The following is a 16,675-nucleotide window of genomic DNA, read 5'->3' on the forward strand; positions in this document are numbered from 1 at the left end:
TCGTTGAACTCGATGAGCTTCGAAGGTCTCTTCCAACCTGAACTGTTCTGATTCTATTTTAAAAGAGGAAGAACCCCATGCATTGGCAGTTTGATGGAGATATTCTGGACAGAAAAGGTAGAACCTGAGATAAGAGGAACCCAATGTGTTCATACAGATCTAAGCTTTCCTGTCTGGCACTTTCTCTCTCCTCCCCCCCCACCTTGGGACTGAAGTGAGGTAGATCTGACCTGTTCCCACTGCCCTGCACACAGGAGCTGAACCGCCCGGGCTGGTTCCTGGGTTATTCCTGGCTCCCAGAGCGCTCAGACCAGGAAACCGCTCCCTGAGGCACTGAGGGAGTTTCTGAAGTGCTTCCACAAACACAGATAAGTGCAAACTGTTGAAACCCAAACACTGGGGCTCTCTCCTGACCCTTCCTCTGCCTGCAGTGGGACACCCGGGTGGTGGGGAGGCAGCTCCTGCCCCCGTGCTGCCTGTAGTTCACCCTCCTAGGGATGGAAATAAACCCAGCTGGTTGTGAAGCAGATTGAGGACACTGCAGTCGACTTAAAATCCATGTTCAGAGTGGCTGTTTCCTCTTTCTCTCTTCATCCGATGAGCTTTCCCCCCCTTATCTGTGTGGCAGTGTTTTGTTCAGCCAGGCTCTCCCCGGTTTGTCAGTACAACCAGTCCCTGTGCCTCTTAACGGGAAAGCAGAACCCTGAGCCCAAACCCCTCGGTCTCGTGACTTCAGAGTAGTTCCATATTGGCAGTGCCCCCATGGTAACTAATGTTATTTAGTAATTAATCCTTTGAATTACAGCCAAGCAAATAAGCACGAGTGCTGGCCGCTGTTTCCCAGCTCCATGCAGGTCCTGGGCTGGCGGCGGCAGTCCTGCCCTTGCCACATGTGATGGAGCCAGGCCATTGCATATAAGGAGGAATTGCTTTTCAGTGCTTCTTTTAGGGTGTTTTCTCTACTTTCATGCCCTGTAAGTGCCTCTTCTTCACTGTCACTCTTCTTCCCCCAAATCACAGCCTCTTGTCTTTAGTTCCATTTTTCCATTTAATGAAATAACCCTGTAATTAAATGCTCTTTACAAATCCCTGGGCGGGGTATCTCCTGACAAAAAGCACTCTGATTTTTAATATTATTACTAAAGCAAGGTAATGAAATGCTTGAATCCTTGTCAAGTGTAATTCCGGGGGTTAATCACTTAAGTTGAAAGGAAAAGTTAGCTCCATCATTGATGCTGAACTGATCAGCTCTGTGTCCTGTAAAGTTCTTTACTCTTTAATTAGCTCTTGTTCTGGCCTAGAACATGCAATACATGTAGTTGCACATACATTTGTATGAGCTTCTGTATGGTAGCACAGGGTGTTTAAGTATGTTTGGTTTTCTGTTCCACTGGGCAATAAGCTAAATAGAGGGGAAGCTGAAGGAGAATAAAAGACTTTTGCTGTCTGTGATGTGTAGCTTGACAAAGCCACTAAGCACCTCACTAAGAAAAGCAAAGCTAAAACCATCTGAACTTGCTGAAATGTTCTCATCATCGAGAAATATTTTTGCAGCTTCAGTTTGAAGTACAAAAGAAAAGCAGCTCTGTGAATCAGACAATCCTGCATTCCCTCCTGACCTGCACTAGCTGGTGGGTCATGCACTCCTTTCCCATCTCCGAGCTGTGTGTCTTAATGATTTCCAGACCCCAGCTAAAGGCTCAGAAAGCACTTGGGCAGATGTTGGCCATCTGGGCTCTCGGAACAAGGCTTCCCAAGACCAGGACAGGTTCAGCTTCCAGAGTGATGGTTTAGACATGGAACCCTTGTCACATCTAGGTCAGCTGGGGCTCAGAGTCTGTGCTTGCTGCATATCCTGCTCTGGGCATGGGAGCCTGGGCAAGGGTGTGACAACTGTGGGCTGTCAGCATACAGCAGCACGGCTGTGGGAGATGGGTCTCTCCTGTTGCTGTCAGTACAGCACTGATGAAGATGCCAACAGCAAGAGTCTTCTGGGGCACCAGAAAGCAGCGCCAAGGTTACAAGCAGCCTTTGTTTGGTATGTAGAGGCTTTACAGATAAAGTTGCACATCTCTGGCAGAAGACATCTGCAGCAGATGCAGATAGCCAGGGAATGTATTTGATACCTCCTCACTAAGGAGCAGTCTGTGGGATAAGAAGCGTAACGTGCAGGACTGACAGTGCTGGCTGCATCCATGATCCCGTGTGTGCTGGGAAAGGGCAGGGAGACACTATGGAAACATGGCATAAGATAAGGTGAATCATTCCAAAGGACTGTGGAGGCCTGTGCCCTACCTAGTTCACGGCTGTGTCTGTACTGGATGTGATGCTGCAGCACAGTGTGTGTCCCCAGCACCTCCCACATCCCGCTGTGCCAGCCTGGAACAGGCAGGATGTGTCCTGCATGGCGCTGCCAGCCCTGCCCCTACCTGAGCTATAAGCCCTCTGCCAGCAGCTCTTCCTCGTGAAAACACACTGTCCTGCCCCATCCTGTCTTCAGTGGCCAAGGAACAGGAATTTCCCTGGTGCCATGGTGCATCCAGTGCCACAGACAGGGTTCAGCTCCTTCTTCTGTGTGGCCTCTGAGGCTCTGCATGGGCTCTGTGCTTGTGCTCAGCTCTTCTGCTTAGATGGCAAGGAGGCTGCCCCAGAGGGAGAGTCTCACACAGGAAGAGGAGAAGGGCAGGTATGTTTGGGGTGTTTCGGAGGCAGTGGAGAGTAAGTTCAGCTGAAAGGAGGAGGGCGGAGGGTTCGGGCTTGTTAGGCTGCATGTGGCCAGCTGAAACGTTCCTTTCTTCTGATCTTCCTTCATCCCATCTTTGATCTGAGCCATACTTTTCCCTGGAAGGCTTCCAACATTCCTGGTGTAGCTATGAAGTTCCCTATTTTAACCCCCTATGCAGGCCACATCCCTCAAATTTAAGAAGGACGCTGCGATGATGAAGTGGGACTGCTGTGTGTAAAGTCACTTCTGGATAAACACGTTTGACTTCTTCAGACAGTCTTGATCTCTCTTTATTGGTAGAACAAGCACAGAACAGGGGACAGCAGCCCAGGCTCCCACATTCATCTCATGGCTTGACTCACCGCAGTGAGGAAAAGCGTCCCCATAAAGGATTCAAGCTGCGGTTTGGGTACAGATGTCCAATAGATTGAGAACTTTTGGCCTCCCTCATTTCGAGACTGACATGTCAGACAGATCCGTGTGCCAGAAGCACACTGGGAAGCAAAGACTGGGTTGGCAATGATGCCAGGAGCCAAGATGCATTTGCACAGCTTTGGAGCAGCAGCTCCTAGACCATCTCTGGCCTAGGCAGCAGGGTGATGAAGGGAGCCCCAGTGCTGGATAGCGATGATGCTCGTACAAAGGACAACACAAAAAAGCATCACACCCTGCTCCTGCTTAGCAGGGTCAGAAGCAAAAGAGAAAAGGCTTCGTTCTCCAGAGGTGAAGAGCCTCTCCTTCCTGCAGCAGGAGGAGCCTGACACTGGATAAGTAAATGTGAGAGGATTCATAAAAACCTAATTTGTAATTTGCCAGAATATAATCCTATTTGATCAGTGTTATTCAGTTCCCCTTTCTTTTGGAATTCAGTGCACTTAACTGTTCTACGAGGGTTTATGAATGTTTAAAAATTGCTTTGTGGTCCCTAAAGTAATTCGACAAGTCTGACAGCTATTGATTAAAAACCTGGAATTATTCAGGCTGGAGGATGACTTAGGGGATTAGATAGAAAGTTTTTTCAAATGTGAAAGGAAATAAGATGTTGGAAAGTAAATATGTTCTGGAATAGTTTTGAAAAATCCATTACAACTGTGAAATTAAATTGAAATGAGATACTTGGTGTGGAGATGGAGGAACTAAATGGTGGCTTTACTATTTAGGCATGGGGTAGGGCTCGCTATCCTGGGTCCAACAAGTGTTTCCCTGGAAGGCGCTGGATCCATGGCAGGGGAGCCCCGGCACCTGCCCGCTCCTGGCCAGGGACCAGCCAGCTCCTCCTGTTCAGCCTTTGTGCATCATGGAGTTAGATTCCAAGCAAGGTCAGCGGGCAGCTGTGGGGCTGATGGGAATGTGGCTCCTTCTGTGCAATATGGATGTTCCTGTTTGTGGGCCAGACGGGAGCTAATCGAGGCTAAATGACCGCAGCCTCGTGGACTCTCCTAATTTGTACTCGGCTGCGGTAGCTGGGAGCAGCTATTATGCTGGATACCTCTGTCTCAACTTGTCCTTCTGCCCCAGACCTCCAGGAAGGAGATCCAAGAACGGGCTGTACATCTCTGTGCGTGCCGAAGAGACTCTCCTAGGAAATTGTTAGACCAGCCAGGTCATTTTCCATAAGGAAAGGACCAGAAGGAATTCTTTGTTCAGCAGATCCAGAGCTGCTCTGTTACTGATAACAGTGTTTTAGAATATCCTTCATAAATGTGCTATCTCCATCTTAGCATCATGGGGGCTTTATCCTCGTTCTCCCTCCTGAAAGGCTAATGTCAGATTTCAGTTCTCTCATGGTTAAAAGCCCTCTTCTGATTTTCAAGTCTCCATCTATTCACTGCCAGGTTTTAGCCTCTTGTTTCCCCAGTGCTGCCCTGTGGCCTGAACAGCTCTTGTCTTTCTCAAGGACGTACAGTCCTTGTGCCCTGCAGTCTCTTATAGGCTGAACAGGCTGAGTGTCACAACACTCCAGCATCAACCTGAATGCGAACCAGGAGGTATCATATTCCTCCACCCCTCTGCATTGAGACTCAGGTCAGTCCTTTGGGACAGAAGTGGGAACATTTCCAGCTTGGCTGGGACCCAGCACTCAGCCCAATCAAAACACTCTGCAGATCTGAGGGGCATTGATGTTGCTGGTGTTTAATCAGATGATTGCTGGCTGTTGGTATTGGTTAAATTCTTGAGTGATTCTGTCCACATAGATAATAAATTGCTGTGATGATTCAGTTCCAGGGATTGAACAGCAGATTTGTGGATGTGGAGATATTAAATAAGCAGGTTCCTTGGCCTGTTACCTCTGCGGGGTACCACACAGCCTTCCCTCATCTCCAGTAAATCCCAGTTTCACTGGGATCAGTGTAAACCATGTGTTCAAAAGCCTCTGCCTGGGGAGTCTGCAAGGTACAACACGAAGCTTCTCCATGGTGTCACCTACACCGTGCATGGCGTTTTAAACCCTTGGGCTATGTATGGCCCTCAGTTATATTGCAGTGACAACATGAAGTCTTAGAAAGATGAGTGGAAAGAAAAGAGACCTTCAAATTTAGTTACTGCTACAAAACGCAAGGCACCAGTTGTCTTTCTGCAGCAGACAGGGATTATCCCTAAAGCCTGCACCTCCAAAGGGAAGGGCAGTAATGAAGCTGACCCCAGGCGCACTTTGCACTTGGCTACCACTGATTAATTAAGTTTTTCCTTCCTTGAGCCTGATTTAGTTCTTATGCTCAGAATGAAGGATTGAAGTTAAGAAACTGGTGAGAAATGGAAGGACAGCTCTCATCCCCTCTTCCTCATCTCATCCCCTTCCCTAGCACATGCACACACGCGTGGGTAGTAGAGGGCTCGATGTGACTGATGAAAAATCAGTCTCCAAAGGCATTCCTGTCCCAGAATTCTTGTCATTCCTCCTGCAATTGCTCCACTTTCCCTCTGGATTTTCGTTCCTGTCGAGCTTGAAATGTCAGCAGGGCATGACAAACACTTGGCTAATGCTGGCTGTAGGTCTCCGGGCAGGGTGGAAGGTGTAACAGTGATTCTGCATTTCTATGGCGAGTAGGAAGGTTTCTGCGCAGCTGTGGGGTTTCTTTCATTCCTTCATTTAATGACTGGGCTTTCTGGGATGTTTCAGATCCATCAGTGGCAGGGCTGAGGCCCAGCACTGCCAAACAGGACCCCAAGAGCAGAGATCTTTTCCTCTGCTTCAGACAGCAGAGGCTGGGAATGAGGATGAGACTGTGGCTGCTCCCCAGGGTGCAGGCTTGCACAACAGCCCCGAAACTTCACAGCCCTCCTTGGTTAATAGCTATAATGAGGATAATACGAGCTCATCAACGTGCTGGTATTTACAACCTTCTGTATGGGCAGGGGAATGCTGAATAAAACATAAAGAAACCCGTGCAGGTACAGTGAAGACACTGGATCCAAGATTTTGGTTGTACTTACAAGGACTTGCCTAGACCAGAGGGAGAGTGGCTGGAAGCAGGGGGACAATGTGGCACCGGCACCACCAGAGCACCCTGCCACTGCCAAAACCCTGTGTGACAGCTTTGTGACTTGTGACTGAGGACATGTAGGGACAGGCCAAGGGGAATGGCTTTAACCTGCCAGAGGGGAGACTGAGCTGAGCTCTTAGGCAGAAGCTCTTCCCTGTGAGGGTGCTGAGGCGCTGGCACGGGGTGCCCAGAGAAGCTGTGGCTGCCCCATCCCTGGCAGTGTTCAAGGCCAGGTTGGACACAGGGCTTGGAGCAAGCTGCTCTAGTGGGAGGTGTCCCTGCCCGTGGCAGGGGTTGGAGCTGGGTGAGCTTTAAGGTCCCTTCCAACACAAACCAATCTGTGATTATGATTCTGTAACTGCCATTTGCAGGGTTATTTCCACTCTGAAATGAAGAGGGCAGTAGTGTAGATCACTGCTGAGATGGACAGATACTGGCTTTAAAAAAGTCTGTTTAGGTAGGATTAGTGATAAGGAGAAGTGCAGCTATGGAGCAGAACAGCTCAGTTTCTCTTTTTCCTCCACTTTGTTGGTATTTGGTTACCACGATGGAATTGTTTTGTTTTGGAAGGAGTTTTGTAGAACAAAGTTGGGAATAGGTTTGCTCCCACCAACCGATTGAATCGACTCATCTCCTGAAAGCCATCCAGGCACTGCTTTCCTAACACTCTGTGCAGGCTGATGCTTTATCCCAGTAAACGCACAAGGATTTACAGGGATGGTGGTTATACATGTATAGTCAGAGCTAAAACAACTTGTCAGAAATGATTCTGCTGATCCCTTAATTACAATTCTTTAACCCACTTTTGGAGGAGAAACAATAGTTTAGAGTAACGGGAGAGTACGTTTTGATTGAAGGATGTACAATAATCTGCCCTGAATCTGCTCGGCTGCTTTGTACCAAATTAACTTATTTCTCTGTATTTGTTCCTATTCAAAGCATAAATAATTCAGCGTTTTGTCTCTCTGTGAATGTGAGGAGCACGCTTCCTGGTTCCACATCAGATGGAGCAGTGATGTTTATTACTCTGATGTAGGGGAATGATTGTTGCATATTTAATATCACCATAAATAAAAACCATGGAGCTGTGTTCCTGCTTGTGGGATGGGCATGTGGCTCTCTCCTGGCGTGGCTGGTCTACAGCACTCAGAGCTTTTAGGGGATGCAAGCAGAGGCTTTGCTGGCCTGTGGTGACACAGGGCATGAGTGGTGCCTGCATTGACCAGCATCCTGCTGCAGCACTGCCAGCCCCAGTGTGCTCAAGCAGAATCCTTTATCTCACACAGAAATACTCTGAGACTCACACAGTGTCACAAAGCAAATACCAGAGGAAGTAAAACAAACCTCATTAAAATAAAGTGGCTGGATGATAAGGCGAGTGTTTAACACACCTTTTAACAGCAGTATGTCTTTTCCTCATTTTATCTTGCTAATGCCTTTAAAAACTGCCTGAAAGTATTTTACAGTAATTGCCCAAGTAGCTGGAGTTTTAGTGTTCTTACATGGGCTTGAACAGCTCTGATTTTGGTAGGTCTATTAGTATGGGGAAAGTACCATGTGGTGGGTGAGTATGCGCCATGCCTGTTACTCCCAGTTATAATTCACATCTCTTCCAAGGGTGGCACAAGTTTTAGAGCACTTTGCAGTGCTGGGCCCTGGTGTTGTGCCTCACTATAGTAGTTTTGCAGGGTTTGTCCATTCTCTGCTTGGGCTGTGCACAGGGTTTCGCTCCGGCGCTTTGCTGAACTCTGTCACCCAGCGCCGTTTTCCATCTTCTGCTCTCAAATTCACTGCCTTGGATATAAATTCTTGTACATTTTACCTAAGACACTTGCCAGAATAAAGGGAGTGAGGCGCTGCTTGGCAATAGTGGAAAGCAAGGGAGAAAGAGCAAGCTTTGTCCATGAGCCATTTGCAAGCCAAGGCAGTCCCGCTAGGTCACATTCTTGTTCTCTCAGCCTTGGCATGGGTCGCCTCTCTTTAATGGAGTCCAGTGTTCCCAGTGTTTCCGAACTTGTTTAAGTGTTTGCAGCAAGCTGGGATGGTCTCTGAGAAACAGTTTGTCTGGATCTGATTTAGAGCAAGGCAGCGTCATCGTGTTGGAAGCACGAGAGGCTCCGCACAGCCCTGCGAGCACCAAGAGCGATGGACGTTGCTCCTGCTCGCATGTGGAACGCTGAGGTCTCTGAGAGGATCCATGTCAGTGTCCAGGGAGGACTGGGGAGTACAGACAGGGCACCAACTCTTCCTGCTTCAGGTTTGCTTCTCTGGCTGCTGTACTGGGCTACCTGCTAATGTGGTCATAGAACAAGTGTGAGGAGGAAAGCCCTCCTTGTCAAGCCTGAGGAGCAACTCCAGTGAAGCCAGCAGTGCTGGGCACTGTTAAACAGATGTGGATCAGAAGTGGTTCGGACCCCTCCCGTTCCTGGAACTCAGCCATTCTGCTTGTTTAGTATTCTAAAAGCAAAGTTAATAACTATTTTTGTCTCTATTCTCATTTCTCACGTACATACAAAGGCTCTGTTGATGGTGAGCTTGACAAGCCAGGCTGCAGTTAGGATGCCAAAAATCTCAAAACTGTCATGGAGCGAGACAAGGACGAAGTTAAAAAACAACTCAGATAAAAGGGCTGTGGAGTCCAAACTGCAGCATGTGGCTCATCTCCCATCCTCAGAGACACGGGAATTCACGTCGTGGAACTCTTCGTGGTGAGCCACTCAAGTTGTGCTTTCTGGCTGCACTTGGGATGTCACTGGGTTTGTGAAGAAGCTGCTTTCACACTTCCACAGGCAAAGGCATTGAAAAGCATTTTTGTTTCTTAAAGTGCAGAAGGTAATAAAGTGTTTACGGGGTAGTATAAGAGGAGGCACATGTCAAAGGCACCAGGACTGCACTCAGGGATGGCACATCAACCTAACGCAGGGGGTTTTATTGCCTTCCTCCAAACAATAGCATTCAGACTTAACATTCATCCCTTGGCTGCATCTCACTGTCTGAGCAGGAGGAGGGTCTGGGTCAGGCACTGTCTGACGTTACGTCTCAGGCAGGCACTGAACCAGTTTGGGTTTCCTCCCGAGCTTCCTCCCAGCTGCTTTCCTTTTGTCAAGACAATCACATTGGTCGTTATTAAAGTAAAAACAGAAGGGGAGTAAAGTGATTCATCTTCCCAAGCAGCTTCGCTAAAGGCTTTCATTAACTCACCGTGGGCAGGAATGTGTCTGCTGAGGAAAATGTGCTTTGTCCAAGCGACCCGACCGCTCCGACGGCTGTGTCCTTTTCCACTAGGAGGGCTCTAAGGGAACCCTGTGCCAGGAGTGACCCGTGCTTCTGGCTGGGACTAAATACATGGTGTTTGCCCTGGAAATCGGTGCTTGTCCTGGCACCGTCACCCCTTGGGGTCAGCAGAGTGGGGTGGGAGACACGAGAGTGGAGCTCAGCCTCGGCTCTCCCTCCTCGAGGTGAACCCATCAGAGCGGGGCTGAGCCCGATGCGTGTGAACCACTGTGGGAAGCACATACTCTGCTGCCAGCCCCAGCCAGAACTGCCTGCTGCCCAGGGACTGGGGTTACCCTTGCCACCAGCTCTCATCTCTGTGAAAACACAAAACTAAACAAAAGTAAACAAGAAATCTGGGTTCTGATCCCATCATTCCTGGACATGGATGTGTGTTGTGGGCAGTTCAGAGAGGTGCTTGGCAGCTTTTCCAGGCTCTGGATGTGCTGCTGGCAGCTGTGGCGCAGCTGGTTTGTGCAGAAGATGTGGGTTGGAGACTGCAGACATTGAACCCATCCCTCTGCATTGGGGGAAGAGTAACTGTGTTATCCTTGCATTACCCCCCATCAGCGACCAACCTGATCCTCACCAGCTGGGCTTTTCTGAAGTGTTCAAAGAAGGGATGGAATTGTGGAACATTTTACTTACTTGGGAATTGTTTTAACTTCTTGGAAGTCACCACAGCACCAGTACTGTGCATGTCCCACCCCTTTGCTGACACATGAGCCCAGCAATTTGAATTGGCCTTGTGCTCTGTAAATGAGATAGGACTGGAGGTCAGGCAGTGACTTACTCACAGTGTGCTCAGTTGCTCATAGTCAGCCAGGGTCCGTTTGTGTAATTCCTGTTGACAAGCTGTTGATTTCCTAATGGAAAGACAGCCCTCACACACAGGCATGCGCACAGCCTTGCAGGCAGGGCTGGAGCCGAACACGTCCCAGTGAGACCATTCCCAAGGGTGTATGTGTGTGAGTGTGTGCCCAGCTTTCAGAAGGAGGCAGCAACTGGACTGGTCTGGAAGACGAAGTCAGGGACCTACAAATACAGCACAGGCAGAGAGGAGTAATAGTGGGGGGCTGATAACAGCAAATGGAGCTTTTCAGCTCGCAGTTTGAAGCTGGTATTCACTGAGAAGGGCAGCTGTGCTTTAGAGGAGTGATGGAGAAGTGGCACTGGATGAGGTCCCCCGAGGCCTTTCCCCATTGCAGCCCCACCTGGCCTGGGTAGGGGACACCCAATGAGGACAGTGGCTGGGCTCCTGGCTGGGGAGGGGGCACAGCTCAGCTGAAAGCAGCTCGCCCATCACCTGAACTGGTTTGGGAGCTTCAGCTGAATCACCTGTCCTGCCTGTGCCCTGCATGAACCCTGCTCTGCCTCCGGGGCTGGAACAGAGATGCCTGGGGTCAGCCGTGTCCTGGAAAGGAGGGACAGGACAGTCCAGGGCCACTTTGTTCGTTATTCCCGGTTGGTTTATAGAGCCATGTTAGGTTCCAGTGCTCGCTGTGCAGCTCTGGTGACGGCAGGCGGAAAGCAGCTGGGACTGGCTGGGCTGGGCTGGACTTTGCTTTCCCGTGTTTACAGTGCGGTGCTCATCTGGGAAGCGCGCTGCTGCTGCTGCTTTCAGTTTTGCTCCTGGGGGTTGGGATATAAAGACAGGCAGGCTGGTGCTGCCGAGGCTGGCGGGGAGGAGAGGCGGCACTCCTGCCACCCGGCCAGGTGAGTCCCCTCATCCCATTGGCACTGCCTGCTCCCTGCCCACCCGGCAGCACCATCCGCTCTTCTCCCCTCTGCCTTCCCTGTCCCAGTGCTGGCTGCTGTGTCTGGGAGCTGAGGGCAGGCTCTGGTACCTGCTGGGAGCCTGCTCCAGCCTCCGCCCTTCCCCACGCCGGGGATGCTGCAGGTCCAGGTCCCTCCTTCTTCTTGGGGAGCGCTGGGTTTCTAGTTGCTTGGTTTTCTTCTTAAACCTGTGTTACATCTGATTGAGTCTTGGGCAGGAAGAGAGGTGTAGGGAATGAGCAGAGGAGGTGGCAGCGGGCTGGGAACAGGCAAAGTGAGGGCAGTGGATGTTGGGAAGGAATTTGCAGAGCTGGACCACAGAGTTCAGCAGTGTTCAAGGCCAGGTTGGACACAGGGGCTTGGAGCAAGCTGCTCCAGTGGAAGGTGTCCCTGCCCATGGCAGGGGGTTGGAGCTGGGTGAGCTTTAAGGTCCATTCCAACCCAAACCATTCCATGATTGTGCGAGTCTGTGATATTCTGTCCCTTCTCTTTGCCTCATCTAATTCCTCACCAGAGAAGGTGCAGTGCCCTTTGCCAGCATCAGCCGCGTGTGCCCACGGACATGCCCCCCTCCAGAACGGAGTCCGGCTTTGGCTGCGATGGAGCACGTCCAGGGCGGGCTCTTCAGCTGAGGAGCAGATTGCAGTTCTGCTGATGAGAACATACGCTGGCCCCGGGTATTCCCAGGGATTTGACCTAAGCTCAGCATCTGTCAGGATAAGAAAAGTGGTTTAGTGGCACTGACACAGGGGCAGTTCAGAGGATGGGTGGTGGGGCTGGGGGGTGCAGGCTCTGCTCTCTTGAGGGATGCGTTTATATTCCAGCACAGGAAGAAAAGCTGTTTGTGGAAATCAGTGTTTTGAGAAATTAAATGCAGGAACAAAATGAAACCCCAGACTTCCCAGATCAAAACATACTGAATTTTCTAGAAGAAAGCAAAATAAGAATTCCTGTTTTCCACTGTGCAGATTTAACCCTTTGGAACTGGGGAACCACAAAGTGAGTGGAAAAGGCAGGAGCCAGGACTGGGTGTAAGCAGTGGAACCAGGGCGAGATCTGCAGCAGAAGATGTGTCCATGGCACTATGCTTATTTTAATGCAATCGAGTTACATCAGCTCAGGCTCTTTGCATCATGTGTCCAGTTTTAACTCTTCTTGTGATCAGTGCAGGCTAATGGCTTCAAATGTAGGTTTGCACATTAAGAACGGAGTAAAACTGCAGATGAGACAGAAACACTCCTACCTCAGCAGTTAACTGAGGCAGAGGCAGGTTGTGAGGAGCTGTGCAGTGACCCTGGATGCCCACTGCAAAGGAAAATCCTCAGGGATTCTGTCTCCATGAAGATTCTGCACAACTCTCAGTGTAAAATGCAGCCCTTTTTGCAATGAAGATGAGCAGGAGTTTAATTTGGTTAATAACTGCGGCAAGTTAATCCTGTTCAGGCCAGGATCAAACCAGTTTCAGTGCATCTGTGTCAGTGCTTTGCATCTGCCTGACTAGATTGATTTAAAATAAGTTGGTTACAGAAGGAAATGGTTCCTACTGCACAGCTACTGAATCAGGGCACAGAGCGGTCCCTGGTGCTGCCTCCATTCCCTTCTTGCATATGAAACTTTTGGTCAAGTTCCCCTCTGGTTCCCTTGTGTAGAAGATGAGGATGGAGATACCCATGTACCAGCCAGGGCTGCTCACAGAGCTCACTCGGGAATCTCCATGTCCAGTCCAGAAGATGGTAGGAAGAGTTTCTGGTCACAGTGATGTACTGGGTCTAATTTAATCTCTCTGAGAGAAGTCAGCCATCAAATGTTAGGAAAACCAGTGCTGGTTGACCTCTCTGGTGGAAGCTTGTGTGTTGGTTATGGCAGTTAGAGGGTTTTAAACTTAGAATCATAGAGACTGGTTTGTGTTGGAAGGGACCTTAAAGCTCATCCAGTTCCAATCCCCTGCCACAGACGGGGACACCTTCCACTAGAGCAGCTTGCTCCAAGCCCCTGTGTCCAGCCTGGCCTTGAGCACTGCCAGGGATGGGACAGCCACAGCTTCTCTGGGCACCCTGTGTCAGCGCCTCAGCACCCTCACAGGGAAGAGCTTCTTCCTATTATCTAATCTCAATCTCCCCTCTGTCAGGTTAAAGCCATTTTTAAAGCCAACCTTGTTCTTTTGCTGTCACAGACAAGAGAGGCAAGAACAAATATAGAGCTGAGCTTTCATCCCCTGAAGAGAAGATGGGTGTGAGGTTCCTGCACCCCGTCTGCTCTCTAGGCTGGAAGGTCTGTTGGAGCCGGTGTGTGTCACAGAGAACACAGCCACCAAGGCCAGATCTGTGCTGCAGGTACCACAGGGCATACTGTGTAAACACATCTGCACTCATGAACACCCTCTGAGTCCAATACATTTGCTGGTAAAAGCTGTCCCTCCCTTCCCTGGAGAATGCCATCCTGACTACATTTTGAGATCACAAACCATGACTCTCACTTGAAGCAGACTAGCCTGTGTTTCCATCTTCAGGGAGCCACATCCTATCGTCAGCCCTGGGTAACCATAACTAGCCGTTAATAGACCCTAGGAACTTTACTGGATTCACTGATACAAGGACCCATGTCCACAGTTGGGAAACTGAGGCACAAAAAGGGCAGAGAGACCACACCAACCCTGAGTAAAACAGCCAAAACCCTCTTCCTTCAGTCTGGACTTACTCCAAGTATCACTGTGATACTTTATCAGCTCTTGCTATACACAGATTTATATAAAATCATTTCTATTCCATTGAAGTAATTGTCAGAGATTAATTTTTTAGGGTGTTAGCATTGATTCCTGAGTGGACGTGCCCTGCTGCTCCCACCAGCAGCCTTTATCCAGGGAGAGCTGCACTCGCTGGGTTGGGGGGATGCTCTCTCGCCCTAATTTATTGAAAAGAATTAATTTCAGGTTTAAAATAGTGCTGTCATTTATGAACCCTGTTCAGTCTGTGCCTCACTCCCGAGTCTTCGCTCTGACCTTTCCCTTATCTGAAATCCTCTGGGCTGTACGCTCTGTTCATTAGTTAAACTTTCGGAAGGGAGCAGCAGGTGTAGGCTGTGGATAAGGACTGCATGGAAGCTTGGCTCCGTGCTCACCCACACCCCCCGAGCAGGCTGTGCCTGTAATTTAATTGCGGGCAGTGCCAGGATTTGGGCTTTTTTTGAAAGAGTTTTTCACAGTTTGTCAATTTTAATAACCATTTTGACATCAGCTCTGGAAGGCGCTGTCCTGGCATCGCCTGAACTCCGCAGGGCTGACACTCGCACTTGAGAACACGAGCTGGAGAAGTGGTGCTGTGCACCCTGGTATTGCACGGTTTAACTCCTGGTCGCAGAGGGTCGGGGTCCCAGCGGGGTAGCAGAGCTGTATGTGCTCCAGGAAAAGCAGACGGCTCATTCCTGGAAATGGGTTATCAGTGTGAGTCAGGACGGAGATGTGGAGAGAGTGGGGAAAACCAGTGAGGTGATCTTTAAAAGTATCTTTCCTTTTCCTACCTGTACGTTGGGGAAGATGGGGACTGCAGGGGGGATTTCTGTCAGGCATTGCTGCACGGATCCTGCAGACACAGCTTCCTGCACAGGGATTTGGGGATGTGTTCAGGATGGGGCTGGCTGTGGAGGTGCTGTTGCTCCCTGTGTCAGTGTTACTCATTCTCTTGGTGCTTGGCCGTGGCCTGGGGCTCCCACTCAGGGATCTGCCTTCCACGTTCCTTAGTGTGTTCTGCTTGCCCTGTACCTTGCCAGTGTATGCTTGGATGCCAGAGTGCAAAACCACTCTGTCTTCCAAGGGCTTCTGTGCCCAGTAACATGCCGGAGGCAGAGGACAGCAGGGGATAGTGTGTGCTGCCCAGGATGGATTGCCTACAGTTACAGCTCTGAAAGCCATAGAAAAATCACCAGCTTCATTGGTGTGAATCTCTCATTCCATCTGAAAAGAAGGTTCCCATGAGAAGGATGTGCTTTATATCCCTAGAAGACACTAAAATCTATCTGGCTAGAAGGCAGATAGCAATTGGAAGAAATTAGCTTTATATCCTGGTGCCATCTCTGGATAAAATACACACAATCAAAACAAACTTTAAAAGGCTTTGAGCTTTTCTTCCCTTTTTTAAGGAAGAAGTTCAGCAGCAGCAGAACATTTCCCTAACTTTATTCTGACTTCCCATTGATTGGATGCTTGGTTTTAAGAACATCATTTTCTTTAAGAACATCATTTTGTCTAAGAACGTCATTCAGTCTCTGAAATCAGCTATTACCTATTACACTGATGCTATTATGTAGACACCAATATTGTCAGACAGGACAAATCAAAATAAAATGTAGCTTAGATGCTAAAACATCTATTTGTGTTTGTCAGGCTCAAAGTCATTGGTACCCCTGTGATTTGAAATTCAAACCTTGACTCCTGCAAATGCTCCTTGGCTCACACTGTCGTGGAATGTTAAGCGGTGTCTCCGGAGCGAGACTAATAGCCCAAAATGAGAGTGAATGTTTGCAGGAATGGCACCTCACAAAAAGCTCTCTAAGATCTGCTGCTAATAGCAATGTTGGGTTTTAAATAAAGCCTCCCGGAAAGATGAGTGGCATCTCAGCAAAGACAGGTTTCCCGTTGATTGGGATTATACTCCTAGAGGAAAGCCTAATGCTTGTTCAGGAGAGCAGAAAAGTGAAGCTAATTACAAGCAAAGAGAAATTGGCCGGTCCAGACCCACTGCCCAGCTGCTACGAAATACGGTGTAAAAGGCAGCATTAGTCAGAGGTTAAATATTCTTTCAGTGTAAATACTATTGGACATGGTGCCTGGTTCTTAGGAAGTCCAGAGGTCAGTTCTGCTTCATGCCTGCAGCCCGGCTCTTGTGCGCATCCAGCCCATCGGAACAGAGCGGGTGAAGGAATCTTTAATAATCCCTGTGTTTAAGCTGGCTGCAGAGCCTGGGGCATCTCTGTGCCCTCAGCCTCAAATTACCTGCTTGGAACTGAACTGAGGGACAAAACATACGCAAACACAACCAAGGGTTCAGGCTGCTGAGCTCCATGTGAATGTGTGGTTCGATGGAGGAACACTGTGAGTCCTGACAGCCGGCTTAATGGTATCTGCCGTGAAATCTGATGTTGCTTGATGATGCTGTAGGTTGTGGTACAGGCACTGGAGAGTTCTTCAGAAGACCCCCACAATGACAACCATGGCCACCCCACTAACAGCCAGCCAGCTCTGCAGTGACATGTCTTTTCATGTTAGTTAGGCTGAAATATGGGATCGTTCAAACTGCTTTTTACAACATCACCAGGTATTTGATCTTAACTGTAAGAGTGGAATAAATGTGGATAATCACAGTCCCTTCCACTACTAACTCTTCACGGTTTTTAGGGCATTCATTTTTTCCCCAGTGATAGA

The 16,675-nt window shown here is 49.2% G+C and overlaps 1 protein-coding gene across 9 annotated transcripts in view; it reads left to right on the forward strand.

Moving 5' to 3' along the window:
• DAB2IP (DAB2 interacting protein) overlaps positions 1-16,675 on the forward strand; it is a 209,010-nt gene that overhangs the window by 144,263 nt on the left and 48,072 nt on the right. The window contains exon 1 of one of the 9 annotated variants that reach the window (XM_061476501.1): positions 11,080-11,199. The exons of the other annotated variants lie outside the window; for them this stretch is intronic. The gene's annotated coding sequence lies outside the window, so the exon portion shown is untranslated. Of the gene's footprint in view, positions 1-11,079; positions 11,200-16,675 lie in introns of those variants that run through there. 9 annotated transcript variants of the gene reach the window in all.

This window comes from Pezoporus flaviventris, unplaced genomic scaffold, assembly GCF_033815535.1.
Source record: "Pezoporus flaviventris isolate CSIRO_AGI_PZ_B2104156 unplaced genomic scaffold, CSIRO_AGI_Pfla_v1 ptg000097l, whole genome shotgun sequence".
NCBI classification, from domain to species: domain Eukaryota; kingdom Metazoa; phylum Chordata; class Aves; order Psittaciformes; family Psittacidae; genus Pezoporus; species Pezoporus flaviventris.